Raw genomic sequence first — 22,889 nt, 5'->3', positions numbered from 1 at the left:
TGGAGTGCAGTGGTACGATCTCCGCTCACTGCAAGCTCCGTCTCCCGGGTTCACGCCATTCTCCTGCCTCAGCCTCCCAAGTAGCTGGGACTACAAGTGCGCGCCACTATGCCCGGCTAATTTTTTTGTATTTTTAGTAGAGATGGGGTTTCACCGTGTTAGCCAGGATGGTCTTGATCTCCTGACCTCGTGATCTGCCCGCCTCGGCCTCCCAAAGTGCTGGGATTACAGGCGTGAGGCACCGCGCCCAGCTGTCCACATATGAATTTTAGAGGGACACAAATATTCAGTCCATAACACTACCCAAATGGTCCTTCCTGTTTTCTTTTTTGTTTTTGAGATGGAGTCTCACTCTTTTGCCCAGGCTGGAGTACAGTAGCACAATCTCGGCTCATTGCAACCTCTGCCTCCCAGGTTCAAGTGATTCTCTTGCCTTAGCCTCCCGAGTAGCTGGGACTACAGGCCGGCGCCGCCATGCCAGGCTAATTTTTATATTTTTAGGAGAGATGGGGTTTTCCCATGTTGGCCAGGGTGGTCTCGAACTCCTGACCTCAAGTGATCCTCCTGCCTCGGCCTCCCAAAGTGCTGGGATTTCAAGTGTGAGCCACTATGCCCGGCCCAGACTACATTTTTAAATTATTTGAATTACGTTTTTAACAAGAGAAATAGGTTGCTTTGAAAACATCTGTATTGAAAACAGGTTTCCTAATGGATGGATGGAGACTGTTCTGTTTAGCCAAGAGCACTTCAGAAGCTCCACTCTGGTAGGAGATTGGAGCACTGAACCATTAATGGAGCCGTGAGCCCTGTGCATCGGATCGTATCCCATCATTTATGGTGGTGCACAGTTGGCAACTATGGCGTCTGGGCCGTGGCTCCTCTGGAACCCCATCAAGCACGACTTGATGTTTATATTTAACTGAACATGGTTCCAGCTTTTAAACTTCCTGCTGAAGGTGACCTATGCAAAGAGAACCCAAGAGTGGCTCTCCCAGCTCGCCTCGGATAAGGGTCTTGCTAATTTCCCTTCTCACAGCCGCTTTCTGCTTCCAGCACGGCTTCCCACCCAGGACACTGTCTAGGCGTGTAGGTGCTATGCTGTAGACGCTAGGTAGGTAAGTGCCTCATCCAAGTTGATACCCTTTTAAGAAAGCAATGGAGAATTCACAGTAAATGCTTGATCTTGTAACACCTCTTTGTGACTCTATTCTGGTCCTGCTGTTTGATCCAGCCCATTTATTAGTTCATAAAAATTTCACATAAACTAAATTTCATCTCCTAGGCTGAGTTCTATCAGATTAATATTTAACTCCAAGGAAACGTGGACATTTGCCTTAAAGAAGTTGTTTATTCCAGGAAAGAATCTATATTGTTATTATTTGAATGTCTTTGATTATGGTATGAAATTTTATTTTAGCCCAAAGCTCCCAGCAATCTTCTGTTGAAAATGGCAAATTTTCATGGATCAATCCACTGGTTCAGCATCTAAGCATTTTTATTACATTTTTTTCTGACAAAATCAATATGTGTTTATTATAGAAAATATGGATCAAGGCGGGGCGCGGTAGCGCACGCCTTTAATCCCAGCACTTTGGGAGGCCGAGGTGGGTGGATCACCTGAGGTCAGGAGTTTGAGACCAGCCTGGCCAACATGGTGAAACACCGTCTCTACCAAAAATACAAAAATTAGCCAGGCTTGGTGGCAGGCACCTGTGATCCCAGCTATTTGGGAGGCTGAGGCAGAAGAATTGCTCAAATGCGGGTGGCAGAGGTTGCAGGGAGCCGAGATCGTGCCATTGCACTCCAGCCAACAAGAACGAGACTCTGTCTCAAAAAAAAAAAAAAAAAGGATCAGATAGAAAAATAAAAATACAAGGAAAATAAAAATTATCTGTTTCCCCAACATTCTATGATAATAGCTGTTAACACTGCATATTTTTGTTTTAAATGTCTAAAAACTTACAAGCATTTTTTTTGACAAAATTGGGATCATATGGTACATCCATTTTTCATGCAACAGCATGCATAGCTTCTCGTGTCATTAAACTTTCATATGAAGCATACTTTGTAATGGCTGCATTGAATTTTATTATGCAGATGCCCAACCCCTGATTAATTAACTTTTCAAATATAACCAACATCCTATTTTTAACTTTAAAGTGGTTTCCAATTTTTATTCCATTAAAATAACCAAGCAACACTTGATTTTCCTTTTGAAAAACCTTGAAAGCAGGATACATTCTCCAACTGCCAGACTGCCGTTATATCTACAGCCCTGTGGTTTCTGAGTGTGTGAGTGTGTGTGAGTGTGTGTGTGTGTGTGTGTGTTATGAACTGGGCTCCGTCGAGTGCTCCAATTGGCTGAGAGGAATGTCTGGGCTATTTCTTGACCTTGTGGATATAAAAAGAAGAGAGGCCAAGCGAGATGACCCTGGAGTGGAGAGTGGCACTGATCTCTTTAGAGAGCGCCAGGAATAGTTTTCATGGAGGTAGGGTGGAGGAGGTGGATGACCCCGGAAACAGGGCGGAGGAGACAGATGACCCCGGAAGCAGGGCGGAGGAGGCAGATGACCCCGGAAACAGGGCGGAGGAGGCGGATGACCCCGGAAGCAGGGCGGAGGAGGCAGATGACCCCGGAAACAGGGCGGAGGAGGCGGATGACCCCGGAAGCACGGCGGAGGAGACGGATGACCCCGGAAACAGGGCGGAGGAGGCGATGACCCCGGAAACAGGGCGGAGGAGGCGGATGACCCCGGAAACAGGGCGGAGGAGGCAAATGACCATGGAAGCAGGGCGGAGGAGGCGATGACCCCGGAAGCAGGGCGGAGGAGGCGATGACCCCGGAAGCAGGGCGGAGGAGGCGATGACCCCGGAAGCAGGGCGGAGGAGGCGATGACCCCGGAAGCAGGGCGGAGAGGCAAATGACCATGGAAGCAGGGCGGAGGAGGCGGATGACCCCGGAAGCAGGGCGGAGGAGGCGATGACCCCGGAAGCAGGGCGGAGGAGGCAAATGACCATGGAAGCAGGGCGGAGGAGGCAAATGACCATGGAAGCAGGGCGGAGGAGGCGATGACCCCGGAAGCAGGGCGGAGGAGGCGGATGACCCCGGAAGCAGGGCGGAGGAGGCGATGACCTCCTTTGCAAGGTTCCTTTTAGACTCAAAGTCTCAGGGTTTCCACAGTGCTACCTATTCTTTGGAACACTCCACCTCCTGTTTGTCCATTCATTACTGCAGGCATGCTCAATCCTTTTTACATATTAGCATCACCTGCAAAAGCGGGGTTTTAAAAACAGCAGTAGCAATGCCAGAATCTACTTCCCCAGTGCTGTTGATCCAATTTTGATCCAATTAGACTAAGGTGGGGCCCAAACACCGTGTGTGTGTGTGTGTGTGTGTGTGTGTGTGTGTGTGTATGTGTGAGTGTTTAAGCTCTTCCAATCTGCAGCCAGGGTTAAGAACTTCTGCTTTATGGCTTTTTTTTTTTTTTTGACGGAGTTTCGCTCTTGTCGCCCAGGCTGGAATGCAGCGGTGCGATCTCGGCTCACTGCAACCTCCGCCTCCCGGGTTCAAGCGATTCTCCTGCCTCAGCCTCCCGAGTAGCTGGGATTACGGGCGCCCGCCACCACGCCTGGCTAATTTTGTATTTTTAGTAGAGACGAGTTTCGCCGTGTTGGTCAGGCTGGTTCGGAACTCCTGACCTCAGGTGATCCGCCCGCCTCGGCCTCGCAATATACTGGGATTACAGGCGTGAGCCACCTTGCCCGGCCATGGCTTCTTAACTTCCTTGGGGTTTGGGTCACTGGCCTTGGTGCTGAATATCTTCAAGCCACCGGCACTGCTCTCAAAGAATCTATACATCCCATCTGGTTCTGCCAAAGTCATAAGCAGGTGTTTCAAAAATGCTGATGCGGCCGGGTGCGGTGGCTCATACCTGTGATCCCCGCACTTTGGCAGGCTGAGGCGGGTGGATTAACTGAAGTCAGGAGTTTGAGCCTGACCAACAAGCTGTCTACTAAAAATAAAATAAAAATAAAAAATAAAAAATAAAAAAAAAATGGCCGGGCGTGGTGGCTCAACGCCTGTAATCCCAGCACTTTGGGAGGCCGAGGCAGGCGGATCACAAGGTCAGGAGATCGAGACCATCCTGGCTAACACGGCGAAACCCTGTCTCTACTAAAAATACAAAAAATTAGCCAGGTGTGGTGTCAGGCACCTGTAGTCCCAGCTGCTGGGGAGACTGAGGCAGGAGAATGGTGTGAACCCGGGAGACAGAGCTTGCAGTGAGCTGAGATCACGCCACTGCACTCCAGCCTGGACGACAGAGCGAGACTCCGTCTCAAAACAAAAAACAAACAACAACAACATCAACAACAACAAAAAAACCCCAAAAATTAGCTGGGTGTGGTGGCGGGCGCCTGTAGTCCCAGCTACTCCGGAGGCTGATGTAGGAGAATCACTTGAACCCGGGAGGCGGAGCTTGCAGTGAGCGGAGATCGCGCCATTGCACTTCAGCCTGGGCGAAAGAGCAAGACTCCATCTCAAAGAAAAAAAAAAAGCTGATTCATGGAGGAACAGGGTATCCCAGCTCTTTCTAAGTGGCTTGGCTGAAAGATCAGTATTTTATTACTGCTGCTGCTGCTGCATGTACCTCCCCAGACAGCCAATTAGCCACAGAAACAGCTGCTGCCTAAAGGAGCCCGTTCAGAGCTGAGCTTTTAACATCCAGAAGCACATCACGTAGCTAAACAATAGAATATTCACATCAGACAAAAACATCTAGCTTTGGGTGACAATATTTGCTTCCTGGAGAAAGGGGCCTTCGGACGGCTACTATAGTTATACTGGGATTACAGGCATCTGTCACCACGCCTGGCAATTTTTTTTGGTATTTTTAGTAGAGACGGGGTTTTGCTGTGTTGGTCAGGCTGGTCTTGGACCTGGAGTTTGGTAGCTCCTGGATGGGTAGAGAGGAGGGAACAGTATGCCTGACATTGTGGGAGGCAGCTGGCTATGGAGGAGGGAGCATCAGACCCAGAGTCAGAGATGTGGGCTTGAACGTCATTTCTGCTTTAGCCCAGCAGTGTGACTTTGCAATTAATCCAGCTGGTGGTCAATTCCTCCTCTGTAAAGTGGCGATAAGGATGGTCACCATGATTATGCTCTAATTATATTGTCAGGGTTATGTGAGGAAATGCTTGTAAGTATATCAGCAAAGTCAGGGTGCAGCTGACCTGACATAAGAGAGATCCTTGGGTTTGTCCTAATAGCCAGAAACTGGGTCTCTTTTGTTCCCCGTCGCTGATGTGGGAGAGGAGAGAACATTCCAGAGGTCTTTCACATCTTTAACTATGATAAAGGAAGCTAAGTGGGGGACATGTAAGGTATGTTCTGTGTGGACACACAGGTGGAACCCTGGAACCCAGCCATTATTTTAACCAGCCTCCCAGCGGTTCTGATGCACGCCAAATGTGGAGAACCACTATTCTGTTCTCTGTTGGCCATTCTTGCTCTCTCTCTCTTTTTTGAGACGGAGTCTCGCTCTGTCACCCAGGCTGGAGTGCAGTGGCACAATCTCAGCTCCCTGCAACCTCCGCCTCCTGGGTTCAAGCGATTCTCTTGCCTCAGCCTCCTGAGCAGCTGGGATTACAGGCACCCACCACGAAGCCCAGCTAATTTTTTGTATTTTAGTAGAGACAGGGTTTCACCATGTTGGCCAGGCTGGTCTCAAATTCCTGACCTCAGGTGATCTGCCCGCCTTGGCCTCCCAAAGTGCTGGGATTACAGGCGTGAGCCACCACACCCGGCCTTTATCATTCTACTTTCTTAATGGTGGTTTTGATAAATAGAAGTTATGAATTTTAATGTAACCCAATGTATCCATGTTTTTCCTTTGTGGGTAGTGTTTTGTATCCTGTTAAGGAACCTTTGCTGCGCCCAATGCCATGAAGATAGTCTCCGGTGTTTTTTTTCTAGAAGCTGTATTATTTTGCTTTTCAGTTTAGAACTATAAATATTCTGCAACTAATTATGATGTATAATTTGAGGCAGGGGTCAAGATTCATTTTTCCATATGGATATGCAATTGATCCAGCATCATCCTTTCTTTTCTTTTCTTTTTTTTTTTTTTGAGACAAAGTCTCGCTCTTGTCCCCCAGGCTGGAGTGCAATGATGTAATCTTGGCTCACTGCAACCTCCGCCTCCCAGGTTCAAGCGATTCTCCTGCCTCAGCCTCCCTAGTGGCTGGGACTACAGACGTGTGCCACCACGCCCAGCTAATTTTTGTATTTTTAGTAGAGATAGGGTTTCACTATTTTGGCCAGGCTGGTCTCAAACCCCTGACCTCAGCCGATCCGCCCGCCTCGGCCTCCCAAAGTGCTGGGATTACAGGCGTGAGCCACTGCGCCCAGCCTCATCCTTTCTTTACTGTACTGATGCACCAACTTTGTCATGAACGAAGCAGTTGTCCCGAGTCTCCTTCTGGATTTCTCATTCTTTTCCATTGGTCTATTTTTCTTTTCTTTTTTTTTTGAGACGGAGTCTCGCTCTGTCGCCCAGGCTGGAGTACAGTGCCGCGATCTCGGCTCACTGCAAGCTCCGTCTCCCGGGTTCACACCATTCTCCTGCCTCAGCCTCCCAAGTAGCTGGGACTACAGGCGCCCGCCATCACGCCCGGCTAATTTTTTGTACATTTAGTAGAGACGGGGTTTCCCTGTGTTAGCCAGGATGGTCTCGATCTCCTGACCTCGTGATCCACCTGCCTCGGCCTCCCAAAGTGCTGGGATTACAGGCGTGAGCCACCGCACCCAGCCCTCCATTGGTCTATTTTTCTGTCCTGGAGAAAACACCACTCTGTTTTAATTACTATAATTTTACAATAAGTCCTGATATCTGGTAATAGGTCCTGCAGATTTGTTCTTTATCCTCAAGGTTATCTTGGCTATTCTTGATCCTTTGCATTTTTTTTTTCTTTTCTGAGACAGAGTCTCGCTCTGTCACCCAGGCTGGAGTGCAGTGGTGTGATCTCGGCTCACTGCAACCTCCACCTCCCGGGTTCAAGCAATTCTCCTACCTCAGCCTCCTGAGTAGCTGGGATTAGGGGCATGCACCACCATGCCTGGCTAATTTTTGTGTTTTTAATAGAGTCGGGGATTCACCATCTTGGCCAGGCTGGTCTGGAACTCCTGACCTCAGGTGATCCTCCCAACTCTGCCTCCCAAAGTGCTGGGCTTACAGGAGTGAGCCACTGAGCCTGGCTGGTCCTTTGCATTTTTATATAAATTGTGGAATCACTTTGTCAGCTTCCAAGAAAAACTTGCTGGATTTTGATTGGCGTTACACTAAATATATAGATCAATTGGAGGAGAATGAACATCTTTACAATATTGAATCTTTGAGTTCATGTCTTGATATTTCTCTCCATTTATTTTGGTCTTGCCAATATTTCAGTGCCTTTTACTGGCAGGTCCTGATGCCTGTCTGATCAATGTCCGTATGTTCATTCCATTTTTATCCTCCCTGTTATTGGGGACAATCAGGAGGATATAAAACTGTAGGCTTATGACTCATACCCGTCAGAATGGCTACCATCAAAAAACAAAACAGAGGCCGGGCGCGGTGGCTCACACCTGTAATCCCAACACTTTGGGAGGCTGAGGTGGGTGGATCACGAGGTCAGGAAATTGAGACCTCCCTGGCTAACATGGTGAAACCCTGTCTCTACTAAAACTACAAAAAATTAGCTGGGCATGGTGGCGGGCACCTGTAGTCCCAGCTACTTGGGAGGCTGAGGCAGGAGAATGGTGTGAACCCAGGAGGCAGAGTTGCGGTGAGCCGAGATAGCGCCACTGCACTCCAGCCTGGGCGACAGAGTGAGATTCCATCTCAAAAAACAAACAAACAAAAAAACCAGAGGCCAGGCATGGTGGCTCACACCTGTAATCCTGGCACTTTGGGAGGCCAATGTGGGCAGATCATTTGAGCCCAGGAACTTGACCCTGGGAAACAGAAGGCTCTACATCTCTACAAATAATAAAAAATTAGTCAGGTGTGGTGGCATGTGCCTGTGGTCCCAGCGACTCAGAGGGCTGAGGTGGGAGGATTGCTTGAGCCTAGGAGGTTGAGGCTGCAGTGATCCGTGATCACGCCACTGCCCTCCAGCCCAAGAAACAGAGCAAGATCGTGTCTCCAAAAAAAAAAAAAAAAAAAAGTATTGGCTGGGCGCGGTGGCTCACGCCTATAATCCCAGCACTTTGGGAGGCCAAAGCACGCGGATCACTAGAGGTCAGGAGTTCAAGACCAGCCTGGCCAACATGGTGAAACCCCGTCTCTACTAAAGGTACAAAAATCAGCCAGGTGTCGTGGCGGACGGCTGTAATGCCAACTACTCGGGAGGCTGAGGCAGGAGAATCACTTGAATCTGGGGAGGAGGAGGTTGCAGTGAGCTGAGATTGCACCACTGCACTCCAGCCTGGGCGACAGAGTGGGACTCCATCTCAATAAACAAACAAACAAACAAACAAACAAATAAATAAATAAGTGCTGGTGAGGATGCTGAGGCACTGGAACCCCTGTGCACCGTCGGTTGGAATGCAAAATAGTGCAGTCACTATGGAAAACAGTAAGGCAAGTCCTCAAAAACTTAAAAATAGAATTACCATGTGATCCCGCAGTTCCGCTTCTGGGTATATGCCCAGAAGAATTGAAAGCGGGATCTCAAAAAGATCTTTGCAAGCCCACGTTCACAGCAGCATTATATTTACAATAGCCAAAAGGTGGGCTGGGCGAGGCGGCTCATGCCTATAATCCCAGCACTTTGGGAGGCCGAGGCGGACCAATCAGCTGAGGTCGGGAGTTCGAGACCAGCCTGACCAACCTGGCGAAACCACGTCTATACTAAACATACAAGAAATTAGCCGGGCGTGGTGGCTCATGCCTGTAATCGCAGCTACCTGGGAGGCTGAGGCAGGAGAATCACTTGACTCTGGGAGGTGGAGGTTGCAGTGAGCCTAGATCGACCCGTGGCACTCCAGCCTGGGCAAGAAAAGTGAAACTCCATTTCAATAAATAAATACATAAATAAAATAGGTTGTCATGGGTCAAATAAAATGTATGTGAAATTAAGTGGCACATAGTAGATGTTCAATAAATGTGAGCTGAGGCCAGGCGTGGTGGCTCATGCCTGTAATCCCAGCACTTTGGGAGGCCGAGGGAGGTGGATCACCTGAGGTCAGGAGTTCGAGACCAGCCTGACCAATATGGTGAAACCCCGTCTCTACTAAAAATACAAAAATTAGCTGGGTGTGGTGGTGGGCACCTGTAATCCCAGCTACTTGGGAGGCTGAGACAGGAGAATCGCTTGAACCCGGGAGGCGGAGGTTGCAGTGAGCAGAGATTGCGCCACTGCACTGCAGCCTGTGCAACAGAGTGAGAATCTGTCTCAAAAAAAAAGAGAAAGAGCTGAATGTGAGCAAAATGGAGCTTCTGAGAGTAGAACAGCGTAGCTCGTGGTTTTCCCCCAGAAAATTAGCACTGAGGATAAGATTGACATTTTTGGTGAAAATAAAAATACAGTACTTACTGTGGATTTAATTCGTCTGTGCCTAGCCTGTCTGAACTTTATTTTTTATTCTTTTAATATTTTTATGTAGTTTTTGAGACAGGGTCTTGCTCTGTCACCCAGGCTGGAGTGCAGTGGCGCAATCACGGCTCACTGCAGCCTCCAACTCCTGGACTCAAATGAATCTCCCTCCTCAGCCTCCTAAGTGGCTGGGACTATGGTGTGCACCACTATGCTTGGCTAATATTTTTTTGCATTTTTTGTAGAGAAGGGATCTCCCTGGGTTCCCCAGGCTGGTCTCAAACTCTGAGGCTCAAGTGATCCTCCTGCCTCGGCCTCCCAAAGTTCTGGGATTACAGGTGTGAGCCACTGTGCCTGGCCCAGTTTATCGGAAGTGATGGAGAGACTGGTGAACTATTACTACATTTTTCTTTTTTCTTTCTTTCTTTTTTTTTTTTAAATGGAGGTTCACTCTTTTTGCCCAGGCTGGAGTGCAGTGGGGCAATCTCGGCTCATTGCAACCTCCGCCTCCCGTATTCCAGCGATTTTCCTACCTCAGCCTCCTGAGCAACTGGAATTACAGGTGCCCACCACCATGCCTGGCTAATTTTATATTTTTAATAGAGACAGGGTTTCACCATGTTGGCCAGGGTGATCTCGAACTCCTGACCTCATGATCCACCCTCTTCGGCCTCCCAAAGTGTTGGGATTACAGGCGTGAGCCACCAAGCCCGGCTTCCTATGTGTTTTCAAAGGGTCTTTAAACTCCTGACTTTGAACTCCCGGGAGACCTGTGACTCACCTAATTAATCAGCTAGCCAAAGCTTTTTGTTGGATTCAATCTTGTGAAATCCATTTTCTTATCAGCACAAACTAGGGCTTTTGATAAAACAATATCCAAATGAAAAGGACTTTTAGGCCTCCCGAGATGTGCTTCACAGCCTCTTTTTAATTGAAAGCCTTTTACAAATGTAACCCATATTTCTGATTTGATCTTTTTCTAAAAGATGAAGCTTTTATTAGTATATCTGGTTCCCATTCTAATTCCACTGTGACCAGCTGCAAGCTCCTGAGCAGGTTCTCACTTCTGCACAAACCAACCCCAGGGGCCAGGCGCAGTGGCTCACGCCTGTAATCCCAGCACTTTGGGAGGCCGAGGCGGGTGGATCACTTGAGGCCAGGAGTTCGAGACCAGCCTGGCCAACATGGTGAAACCCCATCTCTACTAAAAATATAAACATTAGCCGGGCCCAGTGGTGAGTGCCTGTAATTCCAGCTACTTGGGAGGCTAAGGCAGGAGAATCACTTGAACCTGGGAGGTGGAGGTTGCAGTAAGCCAGGATCGCGCCACTGCGCTCCAGCCTGGGTGACAGAGCCAGGCTCCATTTCAAAAAAAAAAAAAAAAAAAGCCACTTAGAGAAATTGTTGTTTTCTTCTTCAGGCTTTTCGCATTTTCCAAGTTTGCTGCAATGACGTTGTATTAATTTTGCAATTGGAATGAAATTAAGAAAGGAAAAAACCCACTCCACACCCCTGGGCAAAGTCACCCAGGAGGGAGAAGGTTCACAGCCAGGCAGTGGGAATGTGGAGGCTGTGGGCTGGTGAGAGGTTTTCCCTGCCATTTCCCCCCCTTTCTGTCCTGTCGCTATTATGTTGCAATTATAATTAAACCCGCTGTGCAGGGAGCCGCTGATCTTGGTCGCCTGGGGTGTGTGTTTACCTCCTGCCTGTTTAAGCAGCCCATGAGTGGCTCCCACGGGCCATAATGAAATCATGAGTTCCTCCAGCTCGGTTCCCCTGGGAGGGCAGCCGGGCCCTGCCTGGAACCTCGTGTTCCCCTCTCCAGGGAGCGTCTGTAGACCCTGGAATGTCTGTACGGGCTAACAACCAGAGGGAGCCAAGCCTGGGACCTCTGTACCCTGAGACCTCAGTGCCCTGGGACTTCCCAAAGACCCAACAGGTGGATGAGTTCTGGGAAGACTGTGGGGTCTGGTTTTAGGGGTGAGAGCAAATCACACTGGCCTGTTCTTAGATCCGGGTTCAATCCCATTACCTGGATTTTCCAGCATCCGTGGTGCCTGTTCACTGGATATCCTGTACAGCCACGGGCCCCCTGAGTGGCTTAGGAGGTCGGAAAGGGCCTCTGACCTCAGCAGGGAACCAGGAGGTAGAGGCATCCATTTTCCCCACTGGCCAGGCTGGAGCTGGCAGCCCTGCCTCCAACTGGGGCAATGGGAGGGCAGGCTGATAGCAAAGGAGACGCTGGAGGCAAGAGCCCGACCAAAGCATCCAGCTCCAGGGCGAGGGCCAAGAGCAAGAACCAAATCCAAAGCAAAGGTCAGGAAGACGGGAGCCTGGGGAGGGCCGCGGGGGAGAGGCTTTTCTGGAGAGCTCTGTCCTGGAGGGAGAGGAAGCTTTTTTTTTTGAGATGGAGTCTCACTCTGTCACCAGGCTGGAGTGCAATGGCGTGATCTCGGCTCACTGCAACCTCCACCTCCCGGGTTCAAGCGATCCCCCTGTCTCAGCCTCCCGAATAGCTGGGACTACAGGCGTGTGCCACCACGCCCAGCTAATGTTTATATTTTTAGTAGAGATGGGGTTTCACCATGTTGGCCAGGATGGTCTTGATTTCTTGACCTCATGATCCGCCCGCCTCGGCCTCTCAAAGTGCTGGGATTACAGGCGTGAGCCACCGTGCCCGGCCGGGGAGAGGGAGCTTCTCAGGGCTTCCAGCCCCTCCAGCAGCTCAGGCCGCCTGGCATTTTGGTGTCATTTCAGTCAGGTGAGGCTGATGCATCTTAAGGAGGCAGGTTTGTGGGAGACAGAAGGGATCTGCTACTTAAAAGCCCCTCGAAGTCCGGCTACCATGCAAAGGCCACTTACTAGAGCCCTTTTATTATAAAGCGACTATTGCTGTATGTCACAAATTCCTTTTTAAAAGCCCGGAAGAAAAATGTTCAGCTCTTCACATTGATTGCTTCAGCTAATGGATTACAGGGAATCATCTGTCCTCCCTCAGACATTCCTATTTTTTCAATTAAATTATAAATGATAAAGGTAATACATCTATAAATGCTTGGTGTAAGGTTCCAGCGAAACAAGGTATATGGGATGAAAACTGGAGACTGCCTTTCTCACCTCCAGTCCCATAGCGACTCCCCCAGCCATGAGCGATGTCTGGTATGAGTCTGGTGCAGAGAACTTAGATGGGTTTTCTGTTTTGTTTTAAATAAGTTTAAAGAGTGAATCTCTTCACGCCTGTATCCCAGCACTTTGGGAGGCTGAGGCTGGTGGATCACGACATCAGGAGATCAGACCATCTTGGCTAACACAGTGAAACCCCGTCTCTACTAAAAATACAAAAAATTAGCCGGGCATAGTGGTGGGTGCCTGTAGTCCCAGCTATTCGGGAGGCTGAGGCAGGAGAATGACATGAACCCGGGAGGCGGAGCTTGCAGTGAGCCGAGATCGTGCCACTACACTCCAGCCTGGGTGACAGAGCGAGACTCCATCTCAAAAAAAAAAAAAAAAAAAAAGAGTGAATCTCACATGGGCTGGGGAGCACAGAAAATTCTTGCGGAGGATGGTTGCCCGAGAGAGTCAGGGCAAGCATAATGTTTTGTTTTAAATAAGTTTAAAGAGTGAATCTCGGCCGGGCACGGTAGCTCACGCCTGTAATCCCAGCACTTTGGGAGGCCGAGGTGGGCAGACCATGAGGTCAGGAGTTCGAGACCATCCTGGCCAACATGGTGAAACCCCGTCTCTACTAAAAATACAAAAATTAGCCGGGCGTGGTGGAAGATGCCTGTTATCCCAGCTACTCAGGAGGCTGAGGCAGGAGAATTGCTTGAACCCAGGAGGCGGAGGTTGCAATGAGCCGAGATCACACCACTGCACCCCAGCATAGGCAACAGAGCTAGACTCCATCTTGGAGGAAGGAAAAAAAAAACAAAGTGAATCTGACATGGGCCGGGGAGCACAGAAAGTTCTTGTGGATGATGGTTGCCCTAGAGAGTCAGGGCAAGCGTTGCAACATCAGACAGGGGCCTCTGGGACCTGGTCCTTGCACCATAGTCTTGCTCCTGCATTCCTGGAAGTGTCCCAAGAAGACCAGGGTCTCCTCTCACCCAGAAACACCTTCCCCTGATAGTCAACTGTGTACAAGGGCACCCTGTTGCCACTTCCTTGAGGAACATAAAATTCAAACCAAATTGAGAAATTTGTGGAAAAAAAGCCTCTATCCAGTGAAAAACAAGTGGGGAAACTTTGAAAACACCAGCACATACGAAGGCAGGAACGAGGGCTCATCTGCTTCTGGCGACCCAGCCTCCAATCTGCCCTTTGCACCAGGGAACATTCCCACTGCGGAGGTGAGAGCATTCCCACTGGGGAGGTGAACATTCCCACTGGGGAGGTGAGAGCATTCCCACTGGGGAGGTGAACATTCCCACTGGGGAGGTGAGAGCATTCCCACTGGGGAGGTGAGAGCATTCCCACTGGGGAGGTGAACATTCCCACTGGGGAGGTGAGAGCATTCCCACTGGGGAGGTGAGAGCATTCCCACTGGGGAGGTGAACATTCCCACTGGGGAGGTGAGAGCATTCCCACTGGGGAGGTGAACATTCCCACTGGGGAGGTGAGAGCATTCCCACTGGGGAGGGGAGAGCATTCCCACTTCGGAGGTGAGAGCATTCCCACTTCGGAGGTGAGAGCATTCCCACTGGGGAGGTGAGAGCATTCCCACTGGGGAGGGGAGAGCATTCCCACTGGGGAGGGGAGAGCATTCCCACTGGGGAGGGGAGAGCATTCCCACTGGGGAGGTGAACATTCCCACTGGGGAGGTGAGAGCATTCCCACTGGGGAGGGGAGAGCATTCCCACTTCGGAGGTGAGAGCATTCCCACTTCGGAGGTGAGAGCATTCCCACTGGGGAGGTGAGAGCATTCCCACTGGGGAGGGGAGAGCATTCCCACTGGGGAGGGGAGAACATTCCCACTGGGGAGGGGGGAGCATTCCCACTGGCGAGGTGACAGCATTCCCACTGGGGAGGTGAGAGCATTCCCACTGGGGAGGTGAGAGCATTCCTACTGGGGCAGAGAGCAGATTGGAGGCTGGGACTTCCCAAAGCCCCCAACAGATGGATGAGTTCTGGGAAGACTGTGGGGGTCTGGTTTTACAGGTGAGAGCAAATCACACTTGCTTATTATTAGATCTAGGTTCCATCCCATTACCCAGATTTTCCAGCATCCGTGGTGCCTCTTCACCGGATATCTCGCTACAGCCACCAGTCCTCCAAATGGCTTACCAGGAAGGAAAGGGGCTCTGTCTGAGGCTTCTGGCTGAGACCTGTGTTCACCTGGCACTTTCCAAAGGCAGTTTAGCCCCCCATTCCCAGGGGGTCCCCCAGCCATCTGGTCTGGTCAGCCCCAGTGTCCCAGGCTCCCAGCCACCTGGCCCTGGGGCTTCCACGTCTAGCCCCATCCCAGGAGCACCCTCCCTCTTCCAGGCCTGTGTGGTTGCCATGGCGACCCAGTCAGCTGACCCAGTGGGGAGGCAAAGCCCAGGCTGCCTTCTTCTCCCTGGCTCAGGAGAGGGTGGACCCAGTGAGGCCTCCACAGCAAGGGCTGCTTTTGAAACACCTTCGGAATTCACTCCCCTAGTGCCTAAACCCTGTGTTTAAATTATAGGTAGGGAGTGGGCGCAGTGGCTCATGCCTGTAATCCCAGCACTTTGGGAGGCGGAGGCAGTCAGACCACCTGAGGTCAGGAGTTCAAGACCAGCCTGGATAACATGGTGAAACCCCGTCTCTACTGAAAATACAAAAATTAGCCTGGCGTGGTGGTGCATGCCTGTAGTCCCACCTACTTGGGAGGCTGAGGCAGGAGAATCGCTCGAACCCGGGAGGCGGAGGCTATGGTGAGCCAGGATCTCGCCATTGCACTCCAGCCTGGGCAAGGGCGAAACTCCATCTCAAAACAACAACATCAAAAATTATAGGCAGGAAAAAATGGGAGAGAGAGAAACTGGACACCTTAATGCCTCACAATGGGAGAAATGATAAGTAAATAAATAAGTTATCATTTATATGCATTATATAGCCGTCTTAAAAGGATGTTTACAGATAATTTTTTGTATACAGAGTTTTTAATAACGGAAATGCTTGGGTTTGCAAATCTAAAACTTAGCTTTACAAGAAAATGTTTCTCAAAGAAGGGGCTTGGCAACCCATCGAATTTAGGAAATACTGCATAATCCACCCTTTCTTGGAGGTACATGGTGCACATGGGTGTATGAAGGTCTCTGAGAAATCTTGTCATGTGACGTTTAGCTCGATGTAATTCACGGTTTTCCTGACTGTCTGATGACAGCGTTGAGCTCGATGTAATTCACCGTTTTCCTGATCTGTCTGATGACAGCGTTTAGCTCGATGTCATTCCGTTTTCCTGATCTGTCTGATGACACAGCCCTTCTCTAGAGAACCCCTTTTGGCATCTCCAGGGCTGAGACATGTCACTCTGCCTCCTTGTCCCCTGTAGAGGTGGCCACTGTGCGTCCAACTGACGGTTGCCACCCACACCTTCCTGGAGGCTGCAGGAGATCCTTTTCCTGCCTGCCGTGCCCGCCCCTGATGCCCGCTCTATCGTGAGAGTTTTCAGTAACAGCTTGGAGGACTGGACTGAATTGGAGTCCATGCTTGTTTCTAAGTTAGATACTAATTATTTGACTTTTCTCCCCTTCTTTTTCTTTTTTTGGGACAGGGTCTTGCTCCGTTGCCCAGGCTGGAGTGCAGTGGCGCAATCATGGCTCACTGCAACCTCCTCCTCCCAGGCCCAAGCGATCCTCCCTCCTCAGCCCCCAAAAGCACTGGGATTACAGGCATGAGCCACCATTCCTGGCCTCCTCCTCCTTCTTCTTTTTTTTTTTTTTAGACGGAGTCTCGCTCTGTCGCCCAGGCTGGAGTGCAGTGGCACGATCTCAGCTCACTGCAAGCCCTGCCTCCCGGGTTCACGCCATTCTCCTGCCTCAGCCTCCTGAGTAGCTGTGACTACAGGCACCCACCACTACACCCCACTAATGTTTCGTATTTTTAGTAGAGATGGGGTTTCACCGTGTTAGCCAGGATGGTCTTGAACTCCTGGCCTCTGGATCTGCCCACCTCGGCCTCCCAACGTGCTGGGATTACAGGCGTGAGCCACCGGGCCCGGCCTCCTTCTTTTAATGGTGTTTATCATAGGAAATGAGAAATCAATCAACCCCAGCACTGTCATTAATCTACCTGCTGGAAGGGATTAACCACCGAATGGTCACAAGTCGGTGCCTCCCTGACCCTGCGCGTGATGAGCCCAGCGCTTGCCCTCCTGACCCTGCCCCACGCCTGCCATCGGCCTGGCTCTGACTGGACACCTTCACCCCTTCCACACCTGGACCACTCCGGCAGAACTCCGTGGAGATGTCACTTCCTCAGGCGGAGCTTCCCTGATTCCCTCCATCACATACTTTCACGACAATTCCTAATCAGTATCACATATTGTAATGATGTATCCATTTTTTATCTCTCCAGGCACTAAACTAAAAGTTCCCAAAACACAGCACAGTGTCTGCTACATAGTAGGCATTCAACAACTGTTCATTCAGTAAACAAACTATAACTTGACACTTTTTTTTTTTTTTTTTTTTTGAGACGGAGTCTTGCTCTGTCGCCCAGGCTGGAGTGCAGTGGCGCGATCTCGGCTCACCGCAAGCTCCGCCTCCCAGGTTCACACCATTCTCCTGCCTCAGCCTCCTGGATACCTTATTCTTAATTTGCTGATACCTTGATAATGCACGTCTAGTTGAAACACTGGCGGCTCCGCAGTATCCATTCTTTTCCTAACAGAACCGCGGTTTGCCTTGGGGCATCCGTGTGCTCCGCTGAAAGGAAGGGATTTCCCAGCCTCCTCTGCAGCTAGTGGTGGTTGTATGGCACAGTCGTGGTCCAAGAATATAAAGCAAAGTCACTGGACAGGAACTCCTGGAAAGCTCTTTAAAGGGGACCTGTTGGTCCGAGTGCAGTTGTGTTTACAATGAATTGGTCACCAGTCACATTTTTCTTTCTTTCTTTTCTTTTCTTTTTTTTTTTTTATTGAGACAGAGCCCTGCTCTGTTGCCCAGGCTGGAGTGCAGTGGTGTGATCTCTGATCTCTGCTCACTGCAACCTCTGCCTCCCAGGTTCAAGTGATTCTCCTGCCTCAGCCTCCCGAGTAGCTGGGATTATAGGCACGCGCCACCATGCCTGGCTAATTTTGTATTTTTAGTAGAGACGGCATTTCACCATGTTGGCCAGGATGGTATCCATCTCTTCACCTTCTGATCTGCCCACCTTGGCCTCCCAAAGCGCTGGGATGACAGGCGTGAGCCACCGTGCCCAGTAATTCTGGATAATTGTTTTGATTATCTTCCTACCTCCACCGCTACCCCTCCCTGGCGGCCCCACCCAGAGATACCCCAGATAGGGCATCACCCACCCTGGCCCGCACCCTCTCCCCTGAAGTTCTGACCACCTCCACCCTAAGCAGGCCCGTCAGTTACCCACCAATCTCCCCTTCCCAAGACCTTGGCAGCAGTGAAAGAAGCCATTTACTATAAACAATATCAGCGACAGCATCAACTCATGTTTATGGAACTCATGCTGCAGTCAGGACCAGGCCGGCTTCTTCTCACCATAAACACAGTCCACCTGATACACTGTTTCCATTCGACCCATGAGGAGGTGGAGGCGCAAAGAAGTTCAAGGGCCGGACACCCTGGCTCAGGCCTGTAATCCCAGCACTTAGGGAGGCTGAGGTGGGCGGATCACTTGAGGTTAGGAGTTTGAGACCAGCCTGGCCAACATGGTGAAACCCCGTCTCTAGTAAAAATACAAAAAGAAAATCAGCCGGGTGTGGTGCGGATGCCTGTAGTCCCAGCTACTCGGGAGGCTGAAGCAGGGGAATCGCTTGAACCTGGGAGGCAGAGGTTGCAGTGAGCTGAGATCATACCGCTGCACTCCAGCCTGGCGATAGAGTGAGACTCTGTCTCAAAAAAAAAAAAAAAAGATGTTTAAGGATTCAGCATTTGAACTCCGGCTGCCTGACTCTGAGTCCCAGATGGCCAGGAGCACAGTGAGGATGGCCAGCCTGGTCCAGGGGCTGCAGGCAGCTCCATCCTGATGACATGGGTCGTTGCAATTCCAAAGCTGTGAGCCCTTTCCTGGGCCTGCCTTGTGGGCAGGAGGAGAAGCTTGAGATTCCGTACAGCCTCCCCCACAGAAGCACATTAAGCAAAGAGGAGCCAACCCTGAGGGGCGAGGCGGGGAGGAGCTGGGCTGCACCTCGGCTCGCAATCTTCTGTGCTTCCTCGCTCTGATTAATTATTCATACCCACGACCAGGCAGCAGATCAATAATGCAGGAGCAGAAGCCCTGGCTGCCCCGTTTCCAGCTGACCGGCTGTGCTGCCACCTCCGGGAAAGGACCCCAACAAGGCGTAGCGGGCAGGTCTGCCCAGGACGGCCTCGCAGACTGTGCCCTGCTCAGGCAGTGCCCGGGACCTCTGAAATCCAACTACCCTCAGCACACCAGGCTGGGCGTCCAGCTGCAAACATCCCAGGAAGGGGAACCGTTTGCAGTTTTCATGTTTTTTTCTGTATAGGAGGGCCCGCTTTGCAGTCAACACAAAGGCAGCATATGAACCTGGCCAACTCCGGGAGCAGGAATTCCTGCCCCAGGACAGGGGTGCAAGAGGCCTCACAGCTTCCCAGAGTCCCGGCCCCCTCCTGCTTCCTCCAGGCCTAGAGTCTGGGGATGGAGACCAGGGAGAACCCAGGGTGTTAATTTTGGTTGTGAGTAGAAGTTTCCATCCAAGCAGCTCTGAGACACCCACTTGGCTCTCCTCCAACCCTGGGAAGGTTCTAGAAGGTCCAACATCCCCCAGAATTGCATTTTTGAGCCACGCCCACCCTGCCCTTCCAAATTCCTCCCCCCTACACAAAGGTGGTCTTCTCCACCTGAGCCACAGCCTCACTGTGACCACGCTGGATGTGGGTGCCAGCCTCTTCTGCTGTGAGACCCCCCTCCAAACTTATCTGGGGTTTCTCTTATCCTTCTCTTGGTTTCTCAGTATTGCCTAGATGTTCTCAGTTTGTTACAATAAATTCTAGGATGAAGAAAGAAAGGAAGAGAGGGAGGGACACAGAGGGATGGAGGATTATTCTTTTAGAAGTGAGATAAAGGCCCCACTGGCAGGTTTCAAGCCTGTAAGTGCCTCTCAGCTCCGTGGCTCTGCCTTTCTGGGACTGCAGGAAAGCCGGCCTGCCCCAAGGAACACTGAGAGTAGAAGCTGCCTCAGGCATCTGATCAGAGCTGGTCCAACTTTCTTTCCTTCTTTCTTTCTTTCTTTCATTTTTGAGACAGAGTCTCGCTCTGTCACCCAGGCTGGAGTGCAATGGCGCAAGTGATTCTCCTGCGTCAGCCTCCTGAGTAGCTGGGATTACAGGCGCCCGCCACCACGCCCGGCTAATTTTTGTATTTTTAGTAGAGATGGGGTTTCACCATATTGGCCAGGCTGGTTTCGAACTCCTGACCTCGTGATCTGCCCGCCTCAGCCTCCCAAAGTGCTGAGATTACAGGCTAGCGACTCTTCTGGCCTGGTCCAACTTTAAATTGCATACAAAGCACCTGAGGATCTTGTTAAAGGGCTGATTCCGATTGATAAGGCTAGGGTGTGGCCTGAGCTTTCTGACAGCTCCAGGTGATGCCAATGCTGATGGTCCGGGGACCACACTTTGAGTAGCAAAAGCCTCTAGAGTCCAGACCGGTGGGGCCCAGGCTTGAGTGTCCATTGGGATCACCTGGAAGGCTTTTAAAACTCTGGTGTGCAAGCCGCACCCAGACCAATTAAGCCAGATTCACTAGCAGTGGCACCCAGGTAGTAGAATATTTTTTTTTTTTTTGAGAGAGAGTTTCACTCTGTCGCTCAGGCTGGAGTATAATGGTGAGATCTCAGCTCACTGCAACCTCCACCTCCTGAATTCAAGTGATTCTCCTGCCTCAGCCTCCCAAGTAGCTGGGATTACAGGTACCCTCCACCATGCCCGGCTAATTTTTGTATTTTTAGTAGAAGACGGGGTTTTGCCATGTTGGCCAGGCTAATCTGGAACCCCTGACCATCCGCTCGCCTCGGCCTCCCAAAGTGCTGGGATTGCAGGTGTGAGCCACTGTGCCTGGCCGGTAGTAGGATTTTTTAAACATCTCAGGTGATTCCAGTGTGGCCAGGCCTGAAAATCCTGCTCCGGACTGAGTCCCTTCTTTACACAGGGAGACTGAGGTTCAGAGGGAGGCCGGGGGCTGCCGGAGGTCACACAGCCAATGCCTGAAAGGCCTGGGACGGGGCCAGGTGCTCCTGGTTCCTGGACACAGGGGGCCGTCTCCTGTTTTGCATCAAGGAACGGGAAGGAGGCAAGGTAGGCCTGGGGCTGGAGGAGATCAGAATGTCGCGGTCAGCCTGGGGTGCCCAGAGCCTCCCAGATTGTGGGATGGGAGGAGCCGCCTGCTGAGCCCCAGGACGCAGCCTTCTGTATGTCCAGCTCTCTGTCGGGCCTCCCACAGCCCATGGGCCTGCAGAGATCATGGACCTGTTTACAGACAGGGCGCCAGAGCCCCGGGTCCCAGAAGCACAGCGTCTGTCATTGAAGCCTCCTCACGGTGAGACCCCCCCCTTTTCCTCTTTTACTGATTGCAAAACACGTGTCCTCCTCCCAACCTGCTTTTAAACTTCTGAAATTGGTGTCCGACAAATGATCCCAAAGAAACTTCCAGGCCCTGATGCCAGGCCCCGATGCCTGCTGTAAAGGGGCGTGGACTTTCAGGCCCCCATGCCTGCTGTAAAGGGGCGTGGACTTTCAGGCCCCCGATGCCTGCTGTAAAGGGGCGTGGCTGTCACTGACAGAGGGTGTGTGGAAGGGTCCGGCGCCGTGGCTCATGCCTGTAATCCCGGCACTTTGGGAGGCTGAGGCAGGTGGACCACCTGAGGTCAGGAGTTCGAGACCAGCCTGGCCAATATGGTGAAACCCCGTCTCTAAAATTACAAAAATTAGCCGGGCGTGGTGGCGGGCACCTATAATCCCAGCTACTTGGGAGGCTGAGGCAGGAGAATCGCTTGAACCTGGAAGGCAGAGGTTGCAGTGAGCCGAGATCACGCCACTGCCCTCCAGCCTGGGCAACGTCTCAAAAAAACGAAACAAAACAAAAGTGTGTAAGGACACATGTACATCATATTTTTCAGTTCAATCAATGTTTGTTTTGAAGCTTGTCAGCTTCAACATATTGGTCAGGCTGGTGTCAAACTCGTGGTCTCAGGTGATCCACCCGCCTCAGCCTCCCAAAGTGCTGGGAGCAGTTATAGGGTGTGGAAACAGTCAGCTCCCTTGGCAGAGCCCACAGGCTTTTATGGTCTGGAGAGGCCCCTGTCACTGAGGCACGCTTCTCAAGGACTGTCCTGCTCTACTGGCTCCTGACTGTATGACCTTGGCTAAGCCCCTGGATCTCCTGAGTTTTATTTCTTCCCAGGAAAATGGGAGGATCCCTCGTGGAAGTGTTGTGAGGGTTAAATGAGGTAATTCCAGCGGAGCAGGGAGCCCCGCGCCTGGCACACAGGAAGCGGCGCTGTGGCCTCCAGTCTGGATGGAAGGAGCTTCCGCTCACAGGGATCCTGCAACCTGGGAGGCTCCTGGTTGCTGGGGCCCCTCCCTCCCTCCTTCTACAGTCTTGTCCTCAGCACCTGCTACGTGCCAGGCTCTGTACTGAACCCTGGGGACGCAGACACTTAGGACAGGCTTCCTGGACCATGTGACTCTGACCTAAAGAAAATGCTCTAGGAAGGCAGAGAGTTGGTTGTTGGGGGTGGCAGTGAGTGTCCCAGTAGTGAGGCCAGCAGGGTGGGGAACCTGGTGGTCTAGGGACTGTCCCAGGAGGTCTGGGAGCCAGGAGCAGGAACATGGCTCAGCTCACTGCAGCTCCAACTTCTCTGGCTCAAGTGATCTTCCCACCTCAGCCTCCTGAGTAGCTGGGACCTCAGGCGTGCAGCACCACGCCTGGCTGATTTTTAAATGTTTTGTAGAGACAGAGTCTCCTCATGTTTCAGGCTGGTCTCGAACTCTTGCCTGCCCTCTTCTTTCCAGGCCTGAGATCTATGCAGAAAGGACTGAAGGGAGATGAGACTGGCATTACCACTTATTTTACAGTTGGACAAACTGAGTCCCGGAGTGGACAAGTGACTTGCCCAGAGGAACGCCTCGAGTTGGCCACGGAGCCCCGGT

The sequence above is a fragment of the Gorilla gorilla genome, chromosome 19 (assembly GCF_029281585.2).
Source record: "Gorilla gorilla gorilla isolate KB3781 chromosome 19, NHGRI_mGorGor1-v2.1_pri, whole genome shotgun sequence".
NCBI classification, from domain to species: Eukaryota; Metazoa; Chordata; class Mammalia; order Primates; family Hominidae; genus Gorilla; species Gorilla gorilla.
This window is presented reverse-complemented; position numbering follows the sequence as displayed.